At 34.5% G+C, this 15,406-nt stretch overlaps 1 pseudogene; it reads left to right on the forward strand.

Moving 5' to 3' along the window:
- Positions 1–214: 214 nt before the first annotated feature.
- The window catches only part of LOC143390103 (F-BAR and double SH3 domains protein 2-like), a 138,325-nt pseudogene continuing 123,133 nt past the window's right edge, over positions 215–15,406 (forward strand).

Consider the following 15,406-nt stretch of genomic DNA (forward strand, 5'->3'; position numbering starts at 1 on the left):
TTATTCCTTTACTCCCCATTGCTGAATAATAGTGGGGTAGAGTATATGCCATGCTTTTCTGTATGCTGAAATATTGCCTTGAAGCCAATATAAATACACATTTATGGTTCTGAAGAAGATATTTATTCTGTCAGTGTTTGACAGTGAGCAAAAGATTAGATTTTCTTGCATTTTCCTGCCTAATACTTTTCTGTCCCTCTTTGAATTTAGGAGCATGTATCCTGTTTGGAAATCCTTTCTCGAGGGAACAATGCAGGTAGCCCAGTCTCGGATCAATATATATGAAAATTATAAAAACTTCATTTCTGAGCCTGCCAGGACTGTGAGAAGCTTTAAAGAACAGCAACTAAAAAGGGTATGTTCCCACTTTTTTTGTGTCTTTTATATATTTTAATACCTCACTGCTACATTTGCAGTCTGTAAAATTATGCTAAATTGCTTTTAAAAATTTGAATGTTTTAAAAATATGGTCACAGATGTTTTTGGGTGGCATTTTACTAGAATTTCTCAACCATGTTTTATTAACTGATAAAGCTGAGTGTAATTTGAATTCATGGAAATTGGGAAAGTTCAGTAAATACTCCTTAGAAATATAACTCAAGTAAATACACCTGTATAGTTTCACAGTATGGTACAGTTGGATGTATATTAAAATAATTGTTATTAAGTCCACTATATCTTGAGAACAGTTTGTATTAATTAGCCTCAGTTTCAACTTGTGCCATTTTGCATAATTAATCTTATTTTTAAAAGTCTAGTGTACTCTAAAGTTGAATTGTGTAGGATATACATAAGTAAAGTTTTTTTTCAAAAGGACCTATTTATTTGATTATCCAGAAATTTAAAATTCATAGGAAAAATATCATTATCTTATGTGATTGTTATAGTATGCTGTTGAAAGTATATGTTTGAATTGTGTCCTTTTTGGAAAGAGACTAATAAAAATGGAGATTATCATGATACTTAATAAGAAATTAAAGTTTTTTTTAAGAAGGTCTTAAATCAATAACTTTTTTTTTAAGTTATAGGTGGACAAAACATCTTTATTTTTATTTTTATGTGGTGCTGAGGATCGAACCCAATGCCTCATACATGGTAGGCAAGTGCTGCACCTCTGAGCCACAACCCCAGTCCCAGTTATTGAAGTTTTTTAATAGAGATATTAATACTTCAGAATAGTAAAGCAATTATTTAAGGAAATAATATTTCAGAATCCATCCATTGTTCCAATTCTGATTGTCATTTGTAAAAATACTAATTTTCTTGTTTGCCAAAGATGATTTCAGTTGCATAAAATAAGTGTGTTAAATGCATATATGTGTATATATAAAATTTTAACCTCTTAAAAAAGAGCACTTTTTTCATAGTTCTTTTTTTTAATTGATTTTAAAAAATAAATAAATGACAGCGGAATGCATTACAATTCTTACTACACATATATACCACAATTTTTCATATCTCTGTTTGAATATAAACTATTTGACACCCAATTCGTGTCTTCATACGTGTACTTTGGACAATGATGTCTATCACATTCCACCATCTTTCTAATCCCCTGCCCACTCCTTTTCCCTCCCACTCCTCTTCCCCATCTAGAATTCATCTATTCCTCCCATGTAGAGTACTTTTAACACATTTGTATAAAAATGTTTATGCTTATCTTTGCCCAAAATTATCTTGTTCATTGTAGACTATGTGATTAAACTATGTGACCACTCATCAATGATCTTAAGTTGGAAGAAAATGTACATTCATGTATGTGTATGTATCTGATTATGCAGAAAAAGGAATAGAAGGGAAGAACAGAGAAATAATACAATTTAACTTGCTAATCAGGCAGAAATATTGTGGTTCAAGTTGCCATTGTATTTATCAAATCTAACTGAATTACTGAAAAGTTCTACTTTTTTCAAAATCTGAATCTTTTTTTTTTCCCCCCTGAGGGGTGTATATTTTATTGGAAACCTTAAATATTCTTCAAACAGAATCATAATCTTCAATCAGGCTCTGTGTGGCCTACACAGAAAACTGTGGTTTTTAGGATTAAAGGCAAGGAGAGGGGAAAATACACTGGATGAGTGCTTAAATTTGGCAAGAGGATCTCTCAGGATGAATGCTCTTCAGCCAGTTTATCAGCTTTTGCCACAACTTCTTCAATGGGTCCCAATTTTTATGTGGTGCTGAGCATCCAACCCAGGGCCTCGCACTTGCTAGGAGAGCGCTCTGCCGCTGAGCCACAAACCCAGCCCCCAAAATCTGAATATCTTGAAAAAAATTTAGCTACTTCTTTGCTTTTCCACTGGTGGATAGATTCAGACCTGAATTATACAACATTCCTGGGGGGGAAAAATATTTGAGATTTGATAGGAATTAACTTGTATCATGATATAGATGATAATAATGGCATTTGTGTTTACAAAGCAGTTGTTGAATGTTATACAATGGGCTTAACTATCATGAACCTGGGATTGCACATAACAAAACCTATTTCAAACTGGTTTAAGCCAAAATGAGATTGTATTATTTTATATATCTGAATACTGCAAGACTTATTCAGGCATTGGCAAATCCAAGGCGGGCTCAGATGATGGTAGTAGAACTCACTCTTTCTTTCCATTAGCTCTGCATTCTCCAATGGTTTCATCTTTTAGTAACTCCTTCCACTTGTTGGTCCCCAGAATGCCACATTTAGAAATCTTCTGGATAGCAATCCCAGATTTTCAATTTCTCCAAAAGTTGTAGTAAAACTAGTAGAATGATTCTTCATATTGGCTACATCATTTTGCATTCCTACTAACAATGTATGACGAAGCTTCCAGTTTCTCCACAACCCTGCCGATACTTGTCTTGTTTTTTTTTTAGTTGTAGTTGGTCACAATACCTTTATTTTATTTACATTTTATTTTTTTAATGTGGTGCTAAGGATTGAACCCAGGACCTCACATGTGCTAGGGAAGCGCTCTACTGCTGAGCCACAAATCCAGCCCCCCACTTTTTTTTTAATCACCATCACAGTTGTGAGGTACTATTTCATTGATTATAATTTTGATAATGGTTAATGATGTTGAGTGTTCTTATATTTTTATCATAAATTTTTCCTCCACCGTTAGCTTCCTAATTTTATAATACTATAATTCTTTTAGTAATTACCTTAGAGATTTCAATATGCTAATTTATTAGATTACCTTGATTTAGTAATTTTACTGTTCCCCAAACTTAGTCCCAAATTAACTTTCATAATCTACCTTGAATTAATATTTTACTACCTCATGAACAATACAAAAATCCTCTAGCCCAGTGCAGTGGCACACACCTACAATCTCAGAGACTTGGGAGGCTGAGGCAGGAGGATTGCAAGTTCAAAACCAGTCTCAGCAACTTAGCGAGGTGCTAAACAACAGTGAGACACTGTCTTTAAAAAAAATACAAAAAGGGCTGGGGATGTGGCTTAGAGTTCAATCCTCAGTACCAAAAAAAAAAAAAAAAAATCTTTCAGCCTGTTGTTCTTTTTATCTTTCTATTATGACTTTTGTTTTGTTAGACCTTTTGACTCTGTCCATATTTCTTTTATACTTTTTCTACTTTGTATTTCTACCCTTTTTTCTATATATACTTCTATTGGTCTATTTGGCTATTTATTAATTCTCGGTTCTTCTATTCCTAATATTTTAAAAACTTATCTTTTGGAATCTTAATATATTTTTTCAGTTACAGAGTTTTAATGTGACTTTTTGGAGGTTAGATTCCATTTTTCAGTTGTAATTCTCCCTGTTTTCCATGTGCTCCTAATCTGTTTCATAATTCCACTAAATGAATCACTATGTGTTTTTTTCTTTTTTATTGTATGCTGATCTTCTTGGTTTTCATTATTTGGTCTATGGCTTTAGTGTGCCTCACCATGCTGAACATTGTGGATCAAACATGTGAAGGTTCTTGAAGATGTTATTTCCAAATATGGTGATATTTAGCAGGCAGATAGAATGCTAGACCTTTGTCCTGTTAAGGTCTGGTTTTGGGGGTGTTTTTAGGGGTGATCTATTTTACTTCTTTGGTCTTAACTGAAAGTGCGGGATGCTTACTCCAAGACCTTTCTACTCTGACAAAACTTGAACTCTAGCTTTTCTTCTCAGCATCATACAGCAACTCTGATCTTCTGATCTATGACCAGTCATTAGCTACTTTTATCTGCTGGATTTCTTGGCGTTTCATTCTCCATATACCTATTAGAAATCAACAGATGACTCAAGGGAAAATCACATGTAGTGTTTTGAACTTGCTCCTCTCTGTAATATCCTTCTTTCTAGATCTTTGCCTTACAAAGATGCCTTCCTGATGTTTTCATCATCCCCTGAACTACAGACTATCTCCACAGAACAGAGTAAGAATACTATTTTCTGTTTATATCCTATTTCTGTGCCATGATTCAACAGATGTCCTAAAAGGAGGGAAAGTCAGGTTGAGTGGAGAGTTATGTAGGTGTGGTCCTCTTCTAGGTCTCAATTCTGTAAGACCTGGGTATGCTTTGTCCAATTTTCACACTTTCCAGACTATAGGAAGATAGGCTAATTCAAATTCTGTCACCATGAGAACCAGTTTCAACTTAATATTCTCCCTCTATAACATTAAAGTTAATGTTCTTTTTATAATGTTCTTTATTTTGGCAGTTTTCTTTTGTATACTTGGGAATAAACAGACACATTATAATTATGAAGGACTTAAGATTATAATGAAAATTACAATGAGAATAATACCATAATCTTTTCTGGATCATTTTTTAAAAATATTTATTTTTAGGTGTAGTTGGATACAATTGCTTTTATTTTATTTATTTTTATATGGTACTGAGGATCGAAACCAGGGCCTTGCATGTGCTAGGTGAGTGCTCTACCACTGACTTACAACCCCAACCCCTTCTGGATCATTTTTTATATGTGAATATTTGCTTTTAAATCAGAACAAGATCCACAGTAACATAAGGCTTTTTGCCATTCTTCTGTTTACTTAGTAGTGCCTTTGTCCATATTTTTCTCATTTATACTAGAGTTTATCTACCCTCCTTGAAATAACTGTGATTTGGGGGTTTGGGTTTTAGCTCAGTGGTACAGCACATCATTAGCATCTACAAATCTCTGTTTGGCCCCCAGTGCCACAAAAATAAAAGAAAGAATTGTGGCTATTATTTGTCTAATAATTTAGAATTTGTAAACTGCCACCATATCCATTATAGTGTTATCAGATTTAAAGAGATTTAGATTTGAACCTAGAATTTCAAAAATAAATAAGTAAAAATAACAAAAAACTGTTGAAATTCAATATTTAAACAGTTTTACAGAAAAATACATATAATTCATTTACCTTAGTAGACTACTTAAGCTCTTAATCATTTTATCTTCTTAGAACTTAGAAAAAGGAGACTATTGATTATGAAGAAATAACAGAATTGGTTTATTCTTTTTTTTCTTTATTGCCATGATATCTGCAACAGCAAGCCTTTTATGGTTGCTCTTCTTATGCCTTACCTAAATGTTAGGCAAACTGTGACACTATTTGACACAGTACTTGAGATGGAAGTACCAGCTGTGCATGGAATTCTAATTTGCAATTTGAAAGTCATTAAAAGTGCTGATTTTTCTCCTGGGTTTCCATCCTGAAGGAATAATGCATGGTCCTTCAGACAAACTCATTTCTGTCAGCCTGAAAACTAAAAATTGTAATAATTGCACTTTTGTATTTTACAATGTATGGACCAGTTGACAAAGATCCAAACTGAATTACAAGAGACAGTGAAAGATTTGGCTAAAGGCAAAAAGAAGTACTTTGAGACTGAGCAGATGGCTCATGCAGTGCGAGAGAAAGCTGACATTGAGGCAAAGTATGTATTTTAATATTTCTGAGAAAATTATTATGCAGTTAAATGTTATTTTTGCTAATTAATACTTTGATTTTTGTTTATATAGCATATAGATTTGTTCTTAGGTTGTGTTGGTTTCATTTGTTCTACATATGTTATGTACTTTAGGTCCCATTTTCATTTTATATTGACTGGTTTTTATCTGTTAAAGTGGCAAAGTAGGAATCTCTGACCTTTAAATTGAATATTTAGACAAGATAAATGAACATTGTACTTACAGACTTGAAAACTTATGGAGAGTCTAGTAAAAGTCATGATGATATCAGAAAGTAGGGTTTAAGAGCCTCATTTTATCATGCTAGACTCTAAAATTCAGTTATAGTTGAAATCCCTATGATATCTCAAGGTGTCATTGAAGGAACAATGGCACATCAAGTGAACAAGAGCACTGACCTCCTTTTAAAACCCTATCCCAAGCACTGTTTTTTATTGTACATGTAATTCTCATATTTCTACTTTTTAAAGTATGCTTTAACAATTTTGTCAATATTACTTTCAATATATGTGAATTATAGTCCTTTATTTTGAGACTTTTTTTTAAAATTTTATTTTTATGTGGTGCTGAGGATTGAACCCAGTGCCTCATGCACACTAGGCAATTGGTCTACCTTAGAGCCACCACCCTAGCCTGAGCCTATTAAGGAAAGGAAGGAACTGGCAATTGGTAATAGGAGATACCAATCAAGCGATAGAGATTTTTGCAATGACACTTTGAGGAAGTGTGATAAATATTGGTGGGGGGGGTGGGAAACCTGTGTTATAGAACTGAACTTAGGAGGCTTGTGATCAGGAGAGCTAAGACTTCTGTTCACAGTGCTGATTGTTGCAAAATCTAGGAGTCCAAACTCGTAGGCATAAAATCAGAAAGGTTTGGACAATTGTACAAATAGTCCAGCAAGGAGGGGGTTACCTCTAACATGTTGTTTTGTTGTCATTGTTGAGACAGGGTCTCTCTATGTTGCCCAGGCTGGGATCGAACTATTTATCCTCCTGACTCAGCTTCCTGAGTAGCTATTATTTATAGGTGTGTGCTAACACATCTAGCTTCCTAAAATGGCTTTTATCTGCAAGAAATTTAAGCAACTTCGTCAGCAACTTAGGAAAATTCAGGGGTTCCTGGGAAGTTTATTTAGTATGATGGGTTGATGAATGAATACTCACTGAATACTTGATATTACAGTGTAACATTTAATATTTTTCTAATTTAAGTTTATTGTTTTTATTTTATTTTTTGAGCATTCAAATATTTCCCATGCATTCATGGAGTCACTAAATCCATCTTTCCAATAAGATCTGGAGGTTAGCAGATCTCAGTTGGGATTATTGTACCATTCTGGCTTTTAGGAACTTGTCTTTTAAACTCTCTGGGATTCTAGAACAGAGAATTGACAGATTTGTAGAGCATCTACAAATGCCTAATTTAGCCATGGGTGGACTATTCCTGAGAAGTGTGTATTTGACTAGGTCTATTTCACGGAACTGATCACGAGGAACTGCCTTCTCATGTGGCCAAATTCAAAGTGAGACATCTTACTTCAGTGTATAACTTCTCTGGAAAATTAATTCAACTACAGAGTAAAAAAATGGCTCTATGTCTTAATTCAGTTAATATTTATTTAGTCATTATATTGGGCACTATGGGTCACAGATAAGTTAGGTGCACTTTTGTGCCTTCAAGGAATTTAGAGCATATGATTTAAAAAAGTAACTTCATCATTTGTCTATTCATAGTAAACTCAAAGAAATTATCTACCTAAAGACACTCACCTAGTCACTAATTGCTTAGAGTAGTAATCTGAAAACACTGTTTTGAAAGCATAGAAAATGGAGAGATTACTATTGCCTGTTGATAAAGGAACCTTTATAGAAGAAGTGATGCTTGGGCAGATTCTTGGAAGAAGAATGAGTATGTTTTTTTCTAAGCAGAGATAGGAAAATCAGGAAGGGGACTAAGCACTGAAGTAAATATAGTTTTGATGGATGCTATGATAGGCCCATTAGGAGAGACTACAGGAGGAAGAGGGTTAGTCTGAAGGAGATGGTAAGTTCCATTTTGGATATGTAAATTCTGAAGAGCCTGGGAGACACTGACATGGATATATTTGGGAGGTGATCAAATATCTGTTCTTATGTGAGAATCTGGCACTGAGAATTGAATTCTGAAGGTTATAGGATGTCCATCAGTTATAGGGATGCAGTCATATATACAGTGAGATATGAATTTGAATTTGGAGACCCAAGGAACATTAACATTTGAAGGATAGATGGTAAAGACTAGTACACAGTATAGTTTTTTATTTGTATAGTGTGTGATTTTTAAAAATCCTTATTTTTTTTAGATTGTCATCTTCAAGGACATTTTATGCTATTGTTAATGCCTACCTAAATACCATACAAGAAGTGTATGCAGATTAGCAAATGAAGCAGATGCCATAAATTTAAATCTATAATTTTATGTTGGACTATCCATGTGCAGGTCAGCCTATTTGGATAATGACTATTTAAAAAGGAGAAATGACAGTGCTTCAAGCACAGTCTTTCTTACCCTGACAGGTACTTTCAAATCTTAATATAGGTAATCTTAGCTTTCCTACATCAAAATGAATAGAAATATGATTAATAAAAACAAAAAATTCTCATAAAATAGGAATACAACTAGGCAGGAAATAACAGAAATATCTTAGACCCAATTTTTTTTAAAGCAGTGGGGAGGAGTTAGGAAACTGTATATTCATCCCTGAATGTTTTCTCTCTTGTTAGAAATGCAAGAGGCAACTTTTGCTGTCCTCTTCACAGTGTCTGTACACAGACTGGCTGCTTCACCTTCTAGTCCCAAATGGTCTGCAATTCTGCTTCATACTAAGAGGCATAGCTGCCAGTGCATGCATTGAACTCTCCCGTGGCAATCACCATGACACTGCAGTTAAGACAAACATTTCAGCTTCAAAAAAATCATGGCTGTGGGACTGTTGCTTGTTCCTTAGCATCTGTCTGTTGATTTTGTCTATGTACTTATCTCTAGCCTTTAAGTAAAAGCAGCATACTACTGCTGACTGACAGGTTATAGTTCCCCCCCAAAAAAACTTAGGCATCAAGGGAGATAGGTAAGAACACCAGAGTGGGAGAAGATTAAATAGAACAAAAGTTTACAGGACAGAGAGTCTTAAGGGCCTTCTTAGTTCAGATTACCTTTAGGAGGGAGGGGGCACACAGGCAGGCAAGAACCCAAACACAAATCATTTTTAATGAGGGGAGTAACAAAAGCAAGGACTTTCTAGAGCCTATAGATTGCATTCTGGTGTTGTACCACCTGACACACATAGCTCTGAGAACCTTGGTCTCCCCAGGTTGGTTGCCCTGGGGTTTCTCTGACCTTTTGTAAAAGAACTGAAGTGTGTGGAATTATATGATACTAGGAATAACATATAGTTTGATGACTCTTTTTTATTAGAATATACTAATATATTTTTATTTTTTTCTTGGTCAAATTGTATTTTTAAGGGTATTTTAAATATGTTAATCCCAGTATTTTTATTTTCCTATAATATTAAATATATATAACTTATAAATAAAGGCAAATAAGCATCACTTTTGACCTTTGTAAATTCACTTTAGAACAGTGTCTTGGAAAAGGGTTATTAATTTTTTTAAGTAATTATAACATTTGTTAATCTTATTATGATATAATTTTATTAAACATTCTTTTCTATTTTTATATAGGTCTAAACTTAGTCTTTTTCAATCAAGAATCAGTTTACAAAAAGCAAGTGTAAAGGTGAGTTTTTGAAAGGTATATTTCACAATTGAGAAACCTTACCTTATATTTTAAAAGTTTGGGGTCTTTTGAGAATGGAAGTGGGGTTTTTCTACTTTACAGAAGCATTTCAAAGTCAATAACCCAGTGAGGAACTTTCCTTCCCAGTGATGGGATTTTTCACCCAGGTGTGGACACTGGACATAGCTTGCTTCCCAAGACTGCTTGAGGGGTAGGTTTGGATGTGTTACAACTCATGTAGTCTGTGTATTTAACTCTTAGTCCAAGAGACAAAGTGCAGGGGCTTTCAGAAGCACTGTAGAATCATTTCACTCAGACTTAATACCTTAAGACCAGGTCTTCTGGGCTGGTGCAAGTGAGTTTTTCTGAGGGGCCCTCAAACTGGAGTACCTGTCAAGTAAGCTTAGAGACCAGAGTTTGTTGCCAGACTCCCCACCAACAGGAAGTTTTTCTGACACATTTGGATTGTTGATTTTTAAAATACTAGTATCTAAAACCTCCAGATTTACCCATGTCTTCAAAAATAAGGAACCTTTATTTAGAACCTTTATTTTCCCATCTCAATAAACTCAAAAAAATATTTTTCAGTTCTGTAGCAAACTTTGGAATTATGTTAAGTATAAATAACAAAGGTTTAAAATGTTCTCCCCATGTTTTCAGGTACTATTTTATTTCTTAATAGTGAAGTATAATTTTTACATACATGTAAATGTTTTCTCCACATTGTTATTTTTACTCTTGGTGGGGAGCCATTACTTGCTGTTTTTCCATACAGTATCAGTTTGCACTGATTTTTTTCCTTTTATTATTATGTTTTAGTTAAAAGCCCGGCGATCTGAGTGTAATTCCAAAGCTACCCACGCAAGGAATGATTATCTTCTTACACTAGCAGCAGCAAATGCACATCAGGATCGCTACTATCAAACAGATTTAGTTAACATTATGAAGGTAATACAGTTTTAATATCTGTGATAATTTTGTTTCATTAAAAACAAACAACCCATGAGCTGGGTGTTGTGTACATAGGATTGAGTATAGAATACTAAAAAGGCTACTTTCTATTTCATTAGAATGTGCTCAATATTGGTGACTGACCTTTGTTTTCAAGTAATTTGGAATTAATTTTTAATGTTTAAAGCCAATTCACAGTAAAGGATTGCATTATTCCTTAGACATAGAAGATATTTGCTAAATAGTGATTATTGATATATAAAAGATAAGATTGATATATAAAGTGTGACATAATTCTTAAGCTGGGAAACTACTTCTGAGCTATTTCCTGAGATATTGAAGCTAGATAGAATCTTCAAGTACCTTCTGAATTATCAGAGAAAGGCTGGTATTTCAGCATAGTTTTATTTTTTGTTAGGTTGTACTGTTATTTGTTATTTTCTGCAAAATATTTTTTTAAAACAGGTTTTACAAAAAAAGTATATAGTATGAAAATATTTTTATAAAAAGGTGTGTTTTTTATATTTTTATAGTGTATTGCTTAAGAAAGTCTGAATTACTTATTAACCAGAATTTTGGCTATTTTTTGTTTTTAAAAAAACTTGGATTTTTTCCAAGTGCCATGATTTTATCTTTAGTAGGTGGAATTATGCATTAATATTTGATGATTTTTGAGTTGAACAAACAAAAAACGCTGGTGGTTATATGAAGATGTCATCTACTCTGGGTTTTACTCTGAAATACTGAAGATTGCATTACAATTTGTATATCCTGGTCTTTCCTCATCTATACTACCTGTATTTATTTTGAACTTTCACAGAAGTAAAGGAAAGGGGGAAGGGGAGAGGAAGAAAACCATTTTAACCCACTGCCAGGCTGCCTCTACTTGCAGGCAGACAGACTCCACTTTGAATTGCATCTCCTTCTTTCCTGTTTTCTTAAGAACCCAAACATTGGATTATTCTATCTTTCTCTTATATTTTCAACACAGCACTCTCAAATGGGTAGTTCTTAATGACTCTTCAACACATATATTGCTATAGTTAAATTCCTTGTTTTAGGAAATCAGCAATTAAAAATGGGGTTACAACTGGCGCAGGCAGTCTTTTTACTACAGAGGCTCTGGGAAAAGAGATCAGCTTTATCCAGAAATTACAAGTTCCTTGTTTGAAAGTAAAGATGGAACATTTCCTGAGACCTCTAGCAAAAGGCAGGAATGTTGGAGGATGTCAAACTGGACTAAGAAGTAATTTATTTCAAAATTTCTTCTTTCCGGGCCTGAGGTTGTAGTTCAGTGGTAGAGTGCTTGCCAAATACTTGTGAGGCACTGGGTTCGATAAAAATAAATAAACAAAGTAAAGGTATTATATCCATCTCAAACAATATATATATATATATATATATATATATATATATATATATATATATATATTTTAAATTTCTTCTTTCCTTTTTGTTTATTGCCTGAAATCCCCTTTTCTGCCATTTGTCCTGTTGCAACTTCTGCTGGTTAGAACATAGGTTAGAATAATGAGACAGGAAATTATTTTATATCCAGATGAGAACTCTATGTGCCTTTCCCCAAAGAGTATTTGACATAGAGGTTAAATATTTTAGCCTCTTATTATAGTGCTTCAGACTTACCTGAGAATTGGCCTTTCATTCATTCTAGCATGACTGCTTTAGGAAAATGTATTGTTTCAAACAATACATTTACTGAAGATGATTTTTTGCACAGCATTTGATTCCTTATATCCTGTATATGTCTACCATTAGATCAAAGCTGATAATCTACAAATTAAGTATCCCTTATCTGAAATGCTTGGGACCAGAAGTGTTTCAGATTTTAGATTTTTGGATTAGAGATGCTCAGTCCGTATAATGATTTTTTTTGTCTCTGTGAATATTTATTTTTAGAGCAGCAAGGGCTATATTCAAAGCACAAAATGGGCCCCTGTAACATTTTTCTTCTGTCAATTTCTACTTTCCATTTCTGTGGAAAAAATGGACAAGATATCTCCAACTGCTTCTTTCTGAGAGAGGAAGAAGTTGGTGGGGAGTGACCTGAAATCTTTATTCTCTATCAGGTGGGGCATGGACAGTTAAGGGTATTCAGCATCAGGGTAGTCCAGAGGTCCGTGGTTGCCATTGGTGGGTAACTGGACAAGGTACACATAGGGTAGGATCATGCTAGGATAATAGTAAACAAGATAGCAAAGCATTACTTTTTTGTAAACAATTAGCACAAAAGCAGTTAGTATTTCTGCCAATCTCTGAAAACCATGAAGACAGTAACTCATTAAACCTTAAGGTGTATTGAGGTGTCTTACACCCAGACAAAGCAGGTTCCTGCTCAGGAGATGTGAGCCACCTGGGAAAATAAAATGTCTGAAATAATCAGTAAGAAATACAGAGCTAAAGGTTAGAGTTTAAAAAGTGGATTGTCTGATGGGTCTTCCAGTCTTGATAGGAGCTGGAACAACTGAAAAAGGGGGAATATATCAAGGACAGGGATAAGGTTTTAATGGGAGGAGTCTTATTTGGTGCTTCTTTCTTGGTGTGGTAGGTCTTGCAGTAAACAGGTTGATTGGTATTTGACAATCTGCACCTATCTTCCAGAGGCTGTCTGGTTCCAGCAAGTCACTCCCCTCTCCAGAGCTGAGTTAGAACTTGAGCAGTAGGTTAGGCAGGGGGCCATGTAATCAAGCATTCTCAAAACAGTGTATTCCTATTGGGAGTTCCTGATACCAGGCTTCCCTGCCTAATGGCTCCACCACTGCTCAGTTTACCCATGGCTCATAGATGGCTCTTGGCAAAGATGGGATCTAATGTTCCGTTGATTTGTAAGTGGAGGCTGTTTAAGGCTTTAGAAACATTAGCAAAGTTGTTAGAAACATAGACAACATTTACTTGCTAAACTCTGTCACATTTAATATGCTTAATGCCAGTTTTTATTTTTCATCCAGCAAGAAGCCATGACTTCTTAAATGATAAAACAGTACAAATTTCAAACCAAGATGTAGTTACCCTTTTGAAACACCAGAAAAAGGTTCTGGCTTTCAGATATATACATTGTTAATTTATTGTAGCATTTCCTTACTTATAATATTCTTAACTGTTATTCTCCAGGGCTCAGACCGCATTTTCTCTTAACACATTTGCTTGTGACATGACCAATTCTGTATCCTTAGCTTCCTTACTTGTTTCATTAACTTCTTCCTCTTCACTCTTTTCTTGTACCAGTTGGAGTCTGTGTGTTTTCTTCAGTGTTTGAGAAAGCTTCACCTTGAACTGTGAATTTCTCAGCAGCTGCTAAATGTGCTTGCCGAGGTAAAACTTCAATCTTGGCTTTCCCAAAAACTATATAGGTATCTGGATCTGGACTCTTACAGACATCTGGTTTTGTGATGACAAAGAGGATATTCTTAGATATTTTTGGATATTCATTCTAATAACCCAGCCTATCAAAGACCCAGTTTGGACATAAATTTCTGTGCCTTCTTTTCACTTTCTGTTTTACTTTACTGACTGATTCTTCATCGATAGCATTTAGTTTTTATAATGGCACAGGTGTCCCCTACCATGCATATTTTAAAATGAGCTAATATTAGCTTAAACAGCAGCAAAACTAAAATCTTAGTCTGAGGGTAGCTTAAGTGATAAGAATGTGCACCAAGAATGTAGAAAGCCCTGGATTGAATCCTAGCACCTCTTAAGCAAACAGACAACCCATTTTGTTTTGTGGTATAGGGAATCAAACCCATGGTCGCATGCATGCTAGGTAAGTGCTTTACTACCGAGCTATATCTCTAACCCAAACCCTATGTTTTCAAAATTGAATCTACACCAAAAGAAGATGTCCTTCAATAAACCAGGAAAAAATACCTTATTTGTGGGACCTGTGCTCTGCCAAAAACAAAGAGAAAATTAATGAACCTGACCAACTGTCAGATTGTTAGGTGTTCTTGAACTTCCTTTGAAGTCCCCATGCTTGTTTTTAATCAGCATTAGGTAGATTATGCTTCTAATTTTTCGTTTCATGAAACATTTTAGAATATTGATTTAATATAGAGGCAGAAGATCCTTAAAAATGTAGTGTGACTAACTTATTTCTTCCTCAGGCTAATTCTGTGGATCTGCAGTATTGGAAAACTCCCATCCATCACTCTATTGGCTTCCCTCACTGAATTGACCACAGTTTTGTACCTTATTTAGAAATGCTTATTGTTCTGAGTTGATGTTAAGGTGATAATGCCCTAGTTAGAATCTTTTTTCTTAAATTATATGGACAGTTTAGAAGCAGAGGATTTTGTATTGAAGACTTAAGTACCAGAGTTTTTTTTTTCTATTGCAAAGCTGATCTTTGGTCTTGGCTTTGGAACATATTTCATCCCTTCTGCCTTCTTTGGCACCAAAACAATTGATTATTCTATTTTCTCCATATAGTTCTTAAATTCTGCTGCTATATTGACAATTGTTGGGATCTTGGTGATGATACCTCATCATGTCTGTCTTGGAGTTACACGCCACTAGTTGCCCTCTGTCTGATGCTAGCAAGTTGTCCTGAGATCTCCTTTTGCTGTCTCCTCTCTGGATCTTCAGCTTTTTGTATCATATGTCTTCTTTTTTCTTAGTACCTTCTTGAGAAAGGTATAGAAAGTAAGTTTTTTTGAGGTGCTGTATCTATGAAAATGTCATTATTCTGTGCTTATAGTTGGGTATACAGTTAAAGGTTGAAAACTGTTTTTGCAAATGTCAGAATCCATAAT

Source organism: Callospermophilus lateralis, unplaced genomic scaffold (genome assembly GCF_048772815.1).
Source record: "Callospermophilus lateralis isolate mCalLat2 unplaced genomic scaffold, mCalLat2.hap1 Scaffold_309, whole genome shotgun sequence".
NCBI classification, from domain to species: domain Eukaryota; kingdom Metazoa; phylum Chordata; class Mammalia; order Rodentia; family Sciuridae; genus Callospermophilus; species Callospermophilus lateralis.